Raw genomic sequence first — 8852 nt, forward strand, 5'->3', positions numbered from 1 at the left:
TAAATTTTACGATTTCCTGACGGGGATTCGAACCCACGTCCTTCCGGGCGAACCGAGCACCCCTTTACCACCTCGGCTAGGCAGCCCCTTCCCCGACTATATGATCTGTTTAATTTCTGCTTTTGTGGTGAGAGTGAATCTGGATTGGTCTATGAGTTTCATTCAAGCTGAATGTAGATTTTGAAGCTTCACAGTTAAATAGGGACTGAAAGTATTTGCCAGAATCTGGCAGTTATTCCTGTCATTGTACGTAGCTTTGAAACGCACGTGTGTATTTCCTGAACTTGCGTTTGAAAGTTCTGAAGAAATACCACGTTTTTTCCTTAAAGCAGTGCTCGATTTCCAACAGAAGTTTCCTCTTGAAGGCCAGATTCATACCACGGATGGTTTTTGTGGGATATTTCCTCGCATCCAACAAATCCTTCCAGTTATCTTCTCTGAGTTCCATCTCTGCTCGGCAAACTGTCTCCTCCTTATTGCTTCATAGCATTTCAGTGGCCCACCAAGCATATTTCATATTTTCGTAAATGGAACTGTCTCCCCTACTGTTTTGAACATAACCTTTTTAGTTGCCCACTTTCAAGGATTCAAGTATTCTAACTTCCGAGTGAACTCTTATTTGATCTTCATTTTCTTTTGTCGAACCTACAAAACACTCTCATTCCCACCTTCCTGAGGTTTTTCGGAAGAAATCTACCTTTGATATTGGACAGATAGTGGTCCAAGTCTAGAGTATAGTCTCAGGAGCTTCATGTTCTGAATCCTTCATTCTGTTCTCCATGCAATAGCCACATGGTCAATTTGAAACTTCCAAGGTTGGCATATGGAGTTGTGCATGACATTTATTTCCTGGTTAGGTGTTTGAAAGCGATAGATTTCAGAACCAAGATGAATATTTTTCAGACCTCTACGATTTCTTCTCCATGTCAATTAGTTCTTCGATGTGCTGGGTAGTTTTCTACAATCCTTGGAATATGATTTCTTTGATGAACTGGGCATTGAAATCTACCACCAAGATAATCATATGTTTTTCGGACATTTCAGATAGATCCTTTGAGGCCTCTCCGAAATTTATTGGTTTCTTTTGGGATTTTCTTGTCCGTATAGTCAATATGTGAATGCACGTTCATGATAGTGTAAACTTTGTTCGTCCTTTGGAAGGAAATCGTCGAGACGCGATTGTTGGCTGAAGTGAAATCTGTGGTTGAATCTACAGTTTTTCTGCTGACAATAAATCCTGTGCCAAGACGCGGAAACGTTTTCATGACATGTTTGCCCATTTTACCCTTAAAGATCCTATAGCCTTTTGACTCGAAGGCATGTTTATCTATACACCTTTCTTGAATCGTTGTGATCAAGAACGGGTACTGAGCTGAGGCAGATTTTCAAGGAGGTGCTTTAGTTCACCGACCTTCAGAAGGAAGTTCGCGTTGAAAGTTGCAAAGAAGTTTCGGCTTCCGTGCCTGATCATGTAGCCTACCTAGGAGTCTCCGACATAACCAAGTACGTCGGTGCTGGCTCCCCAGAATCCGGAGGCCTGCATGCGTCGCTCAGATTGACGGTGTACTGGTTACAACCTAGGATAGTGCTGAAGTTTCATCCATGCTTTTGACAATTGAAAATCCGTAGATGAGGGCCGGCAATATTTCGCACCGACCAAGTTACCATCAAGGTTGTGAATATAGGAGAGAGCTTGATATTTGGCTGAAGCTGGCATCTCCTCAATACCTCATGCTTCGGTTTTCTCACAGGTAATCGGGTGGCTAATTGCAGTGGTTTCGCATTATTATTATTATTATTATTATTATTATTATTATTATTATTATTATTATTATTATTATCACTTACGAATAAGTCCATTTAGAACTACGTAAGTAGTTACAGGGGTTTGTTTGCCTTACTTTATGTCGATATTTCTTACATTCTTCCGTTCAGGGCTTCTTTTTTATTCTATTTGGTCCAGGGTGTCTCAGTCGTTTCCTTCAGTTTGTCCTCTCAGTCAAACCTCCATCTGTGAATTTTTTCGTCGATTCATTTCATAGCGCCTGGTTTTGCCTTTCATAGAATTTAATTATTTGTTTCGTGGACATGTCAGGTTTCTTCCTTTTGATGTGACTCTCCTTAACATTTTAATCTGCATTTTATAATATCACTGTGACTGACTGTGTACAGGTTGATTTCGTGTTTGTTTCTGAGTCAGTATTGTTCGTCTGTGAGTTATGGGCCAAGATTTCTCCTTATGATTTTACCTTCCCTTTATTCAATCTTTTTGGTATAGAGTTTCCGATGATCTTATTGCACTGTTTTAGTTTTGAGTGTTCTGTTGTAGATATTATTATTATTATTATTATTATTATTATTATTATTATTATTATTATTATTATTATTATTATTATTATTATTATTATTATTATTTCGTTTCGGCCAACTAAGGACCACGCCATTTCAACTGTTTCCCTTGAGCTTTAATGTTGGTCCAGTACTCCTTCATTCGTATACGGTGTTGCTCTTTTCGTTCTTCCGTCCATGCCTTTCCAGTTTTCATCTTCGGCTTTGGAAGGAAACTCTGATGTTCTTGGAGCTTTTTCTTAAGTGGGACACGCTCCTGGATATCTTCAAATGAGATCCCAATCTCCTGCAGATCTTTCTGTACCTCACTGAACCATGCCCCCTTTGCCTTTTTCTCTTGGAGGAAAGTGAAAATGCGGTTGGTTAGCCGTGTTGAATTCATTCGGGCCATGTGTCCATAAAAAGTAATCCTCCTTTTTCGCATCACCTCAGTTATTTTCTCCACATGCGAGTACAACTCCTGGTTGTGCCGTCTCCTAAACTCGCCGTTGTCTTTGACTGGACCTAAGATTTTTCTCAAAATCTTTCTTTCCTTGGCCTCCAATTTCTCCATCATGCCTTTTTTGTTCATGGCGAGACATTCCGCAGCATATAGAGCCTCTGGCCGGATAACAGTGCAATAGTGTTTGATTTTTGCATTCAGAGATATAGATCTTTTGTTATAGACATTTTTAGTCAGATGGTAAGCATTTCCATTTTATTCATGCGTGAAGAAAAGGCTTCTTTTTCGGACAAGTTAGGTTCTATCCATTCACCAAGATACTTAAATTTTTCAACTCGCTTGACTTTTCCGTGAGTCCCTTCTAGCTCACTTGGCGCCAGTTTGATGTTTGTAATGAATTTCGTTTTCTCAAAGGAGATTTGGAGGCCCGCCTTTGCAGCTTGTGTTTGAAGCTGGTTAACCTGCTTCGTGGCCACATCCAAGGAATCAGCGAAAACCGCGAGATCATCTGGAAATGCTAGACAGTCAACTGAAAGGTTCTTGTTCTTGTGGCCTAGTCTGACTCCGCTTTCGACTCCTTCATAACTCATTTCTCTGCGCCATTCACGGATCACTTTCTCAAGAACGCAGTTGAACAACAGAGGCGAGAGACCATCTCCTTGCCTAACTCCTGTCCGTATTTCAAAGGCCTCTGAAATCTCTCCTCTAAACTTCACTTTTGAGATGGTGTTGGTGAGAGTCTGTTGGATGATCACTCTTGTTTTACCATCCAAGCCAAATTCCTTTAAGATCTGAAGTAGGGTATATCTATCAATTGAATCATAGGCCTTCTTAAAGTCGATGAACGTTACTACAAAAGGCTTGCCCCTTAGTTTAAGATATGAAAGGACAGATTTCAGATTCATAATCTGCTCCACACATGACCGTCCTTTCCTGAAACCTCCTTGGTAATCACCCAGCTCTGGATCTAGCTGTTCTTCTGCCCTGATCTGAAGAGCTTTCGAGAGAATTTTGTAGGTTATAAGTAGGAGGGAGATGCCGCGATACTTGTTAACATCCGACTTGTCGCCTTTCTTATGAAGTGGGTGGATTAGGGCAGATGTCCAGTCACTTGGAAGTCTTTCAGTGTTCCAGATTTCATGTATGATGTCCGTTAATTTTTCCACTGCATTGTCACTAGCAAACTTCCACAATTCAGCTGTTATTGAATCTTCACCCGGCGCTTTATTATTCTTCAAGGATTGGATAATCTGTCCGACTTCCTCTTTCGTAGGTGGAGCTGAATCTCGGTGAACTGTTGTTTTATCTTCAAATGTGAATCTGGACATTGGGGCCTCGCAGTTAAGAAGGGATTCGAAGTATTTTGCAAGGATCCGCAGTTTTACTTGTTGTTATGGGCTAGGTCGTATTTCCTCAAGTTGATTTTAAATGTTTTATAAAAGTCGCGTGTATTGTTCTTCTTGAAATCCTGCTCAATTTGAGCCAGCTGGTGTTTATCAAAAGCACGTTTAACGCTGCGGGTGGTTTTGGCTGTACACTTTCTCTCATTCACGAAGTTTGTCCAGTTGACTTGGTTCTTGAGCGAGTTCCATTTCTGCCAGGCGAACTGTCTTTGCCTTATCGCTGCATCGCATTCACTGTTCCACCACTGGGCTTATTAAGCTGAACCGTCTCTTTAGCTGTTTTGACCAGGGCCTCGCGCAGTTGTTCCCAGTTCTCTGCATCCACCGATTGTAGTTTCTGAGTGAATTCATGGTTAGATCGTAGTTTTCTCTATCAAATCTTTCAATCCTTTTGGCTCGAACACTCCTTGTGTTTCTCGGGAGCAGTTTGATTTTTATCTTGGATAGATAGTGATCTGAGTCCAGTTTTGCTTGTCTTAGAACTTTAACATTCTGAATTTCTCTTTGAGCCTTCCGCGCGACATGATCAATCTGGAATTCACCAAGGTGGTGATTTGGGGATTTCCAAGTCTTCTGTTTCTTGGGCAGGTGTTTAAAAGCAGTAGACTTCATTACGAGGTTAAATGCCTTACACAGCTCTATTAGCCTTTCTCCATTACGATTTGTTCTCTGGTGAACAGGATAGTTTCCAACGATGTTTCGGAACTTTCTCTCTTTGCCTACCTGGGCATTGAAATCACCAAGCATGATTATTGTATGTTTGTCTGGAATCTTGAATAAAATCTCCTCAAGTTCTTCCCAGACTCTATCAGTTCCCTCTGGGTCTCTCTTGTTCGCTTGGTTGATCGGCGCATGAACGTTCACAATGGTAGGCCTATACATTTTATTTGTGCTTCGAAAGGACAGAGTCGAGACTGCTATTCACAGAGGTGAAATTTGTTATTGAGTCCAGAATCATTTTGTTGACTACAAAAGCTGTGCCAAGGTGGGGGACAGTTTGTATGACACGTTTACCAGGCTTACCCTTGAAGATCCTGTAACCTTCAGATTCAAAGGCCTGCTCATTTGTAAATCTCGTTTCCTGAATTGCTGCAATCAAAATTTGCTGTTGCGATAGGATATCTGTGAGCTGTTTCAGTTTTCCTACCTTCCGGAGAGAATTGGCATTAAAGGTAGCAAAGAAATTCTTGGCTCTATGTTTGATCTTTCGTGGAGTCTCCGATACCTCCAAACATGTCGGTGCAGGCTCCCCAAAATCCGAAGGCCCGCTAACGTCGTACAAGACGACGGTGGATTGGTTACCACCTGGGGTAGTAGCTTTAGCTGAAATTTCCTCAATGCTTTTTTCACAGTTGAAAAACTGTAGAATGGGTTCGGTGATATTTCGCACCGACCAAGGTACTAGCAAGGTTGTGAGCCTTGGAGCCTCCAGCACTGATCGGTTCACCGACCCAGTTTCCCGCTGGGATTGGTTACCCAACCTTCCACTGGGTTGCTCGGCTTAACAGGGGCACCTCTTGTAGGTTACGTGCTGGAGTTGGAGTGAAAGAGGCTAGTTGGATTCTCTTGCTGAATCCAATAGTTTATTGTTGCAGATGGTCGCAACGACGCATTTCACTCCCATTTGCCAGGGCCGTGAAGTCCCTTCCTAGGTTGACTCCTAGGACCCTATTATTATTATTATTATTATTATTATTATTATTATTATTATTATTATTATTATTATTATTATTATTACTATTTTTATTATTATTATTATTATTATTATTATTATTATTATTATTATTATTATTATTATTATAGTTTGGGAATAGCCCCTGTTTTTATCGGCCTAGTGCCCTTTTGGTTTTAAGAATTCATATCTAGGAGTGCAAGCATTCGCCTCCTTTCATTTTATGTTCGGGCCATTTATTTAGCTGTTATTTCTTTTACACGAAGATCTATAGGTTGGGTACGAGATACCCCTGTATCTATTTGTAAGTTGCGCCATGGAAGGTCAAAAGGTGTAAGATATTTTTGGTGTTGCCTTTGAACAGGCTTGAAAACTGAGAGCCTGTTAGCTCTTTTTCAGAGTAAGATTACTGAATGCCTTTTGAAGGCTGGATGTTGTATGTTGGGAGCAAGCGCTCCATGTATTGAGGGATTTCTGCCCTTGTGGAAATTTGTGCCGTTTGTAAATTTGAACTAGGAGCTCAGGAACTGTAAAGTGAGGGCTTGAAGCCCAAGATCTGTTTATACCACCAATTTTGTCTTTCCTAGACTTGTTTATGTATTACTACTTGTATTTGTTACATTGTTATTTGTTGATTTTTGAAATTCTAAAGAAATATATAAAAAATCAATTCGTGACATTGTAGTTAGACCCATTCACCCCGGCACCTTCTTTCACCTCTGCTGGTCCACGGGTAACCCCGTAACAATTATTATTATTATTATTATTATTATTATTATTATTATTATTATTATTATTATTATTATTATTATTATTATTATTATTATTATTATCATCATCATCATCATTATTAATTGAATCCCGGTCGATTCTGAGTTGAGATTTTCATCTCATGTCAAGAAGGGTATCCGGTCTTAAAACCGTGGCCAAAACCAAAATGAGATTGGATGGCTCCAGAAACTCCAGGAATAACTGGGATAAGGCGAATCAAGTTATTATCATCATCATCATCATCATCATCAGGTTTTTCGTGTTCATTTAGGTTCTGTAGTTAGGTGACACAAAATTTGCTCTGAAAATGGGCTTAGATCTGCCAGTATATCTAGTGTCAGTGAATCTGGTCTCTCACATTTGAGTTCCCTTAAATGCCAACCGAGAATCCTTGATTCAACCCTGTGACCTTACGTAGCGAGCTCCTCATGGAGCCGGCCGTGGTTCCTCAATTGATCTCGTGGTGTGTGTCTTGGTTTATGATTGAAATAGGTAGGTCTGGTAAGGTGAGTGGGCTTTTGTGTGTCGCTGTCATTGGCAGGACTGCCACAAGAAAGTGGCCATTGTAGCGAGCATAACTTGTTTGGTGGAGCAACTTGCCGTGAACTGTCGATACCGAGGCCGCAAGATTCTCAATTAACCGCACACAGAGCGTTCCTAGTCCAACTCTGATTAAATTTTCACCATGCGAACCACTGCGGGGCGCAATTAACTCGTGCAGTTGAAATCCTTATTGCTGCTAACTCATAATACTCGAAAGTACGGATTTTTATTACGATGAGCAAACTAAACAAAAATAAAAGCCGTAGAATTCTTTTATTGTATGATACATTGTTATGAGGTCAATAAATACTATTTTAATAATAATAATAATGAACTAATTTAAAACTGGAACCCGTGGCTATGACCAAGATATCACCATTCGTATAAAACTAAAAATTTGCTTGATTAGAATGTGAAAAGTTTCCAGCTTCAAACAAACGAATGAAAAGTTGAGTCATAAGAGCTGAAAGATCACAAAACTTTAATATCCTCACTGTCAACATATCGATATAGAAAAGCATGGTCTTACCACAAATCAAGTTATAAAAATACATGCCAATCTGGGAGATATTATGACAGTGGTCGCGAAATGTGATCTTGTGAGAGATGTCGCTGAACACGGACAAGGGGAAGTAAGATGTCATAGCATACCCCGTGTAGCTCAACCTCTTCGCTTAAATATCGTCAAGTGACTCATTCTGCCATTTAGTGCTGTTCGAATGTTGTGTGTAGTGTAGTGATGACACTATCTTCTGAAATGTCGGTTTCAAAACCATAAAAACGTGTACTTAGGGCAGAATGAGAGGGCATCCGGGAAAGTTTAGTTGTCAAATGTTGGGAATGAAAATGTTTAGTTAAAGAAATTAGAGATGGTCGATTTGAAGACTTCAAACAAATAAAACGTGCTTCCACGCACTGCGCAAATCATTTTACGATATAAGATCAGACTTACATTTGGAAGTAGCTCACCTGCAAAATGACAGCGTTGTAAAAAGCAAGTATAAAAGTGTGTTGGTTTAGATAGTTTTTAAATATAATGATCGCTATGAATACCCATTTCTTAGGACAATTGCTGATAGAATCGTAGCTATATTCTGGTATACTTACTGTACCTACATCTGTTAGCAGTGTTTTCATAAATTAACATCTTAAAATCACGAAAGAGGACTCGCTTGACATGCTCAATTAACAGTGGCTGCTTATGAATGATTTAAATTCTTAATATTTTTAATTGAGAATTACCTTTACGTCGCACCGACACAGATAGGTCTTATGGCGACGATGGGACAGGAAAGGCCTAGGAGTGGCAAGGAAGCGGCCTTGGCCTTAATTAGAGTGCAGCCCTAGCATTTTCCTGGTGTGAAAATGGAAAACCACGGGAAACCATCCTGAGGGCTGCTGACAGTGATGTTCGAACCCACGATCTCCCGAATGTAAGCTGATAGCTTACAATCAATCAAACAATACTGATCAGCATTTAGGGCAGTCGCCCAGGTGGCAGATTCCCTATCTGTTGCTTTCCTAGCCTTTTCCGAAATGATTTCAAAGAAATTGGAAGTTTATTGAACATCTCCCTTGGTAAGTTATTCCAATCCCTAACTCCCCTTCCTGTAAATGAATATTTGCCTCAGTTTGTCCTCTTGAATTCCAACTTTATCTTCATATTGTGATC

This window comes from Anabrus simplex, chromosome 1 (genome assembly GCF_040414725.1).
Source record: "Anabrus simplex isolate iqAnaSimp1 chromosome 1, ASM4041472v1, whole genome shotgun sequence".
Classification (NCBI taxonomy): Eukaryota; Metazoa; Arthropoda; class Insecta; order Orthoptera; family Tettigoniidae; genus Anabrus; species Anabrus simplex.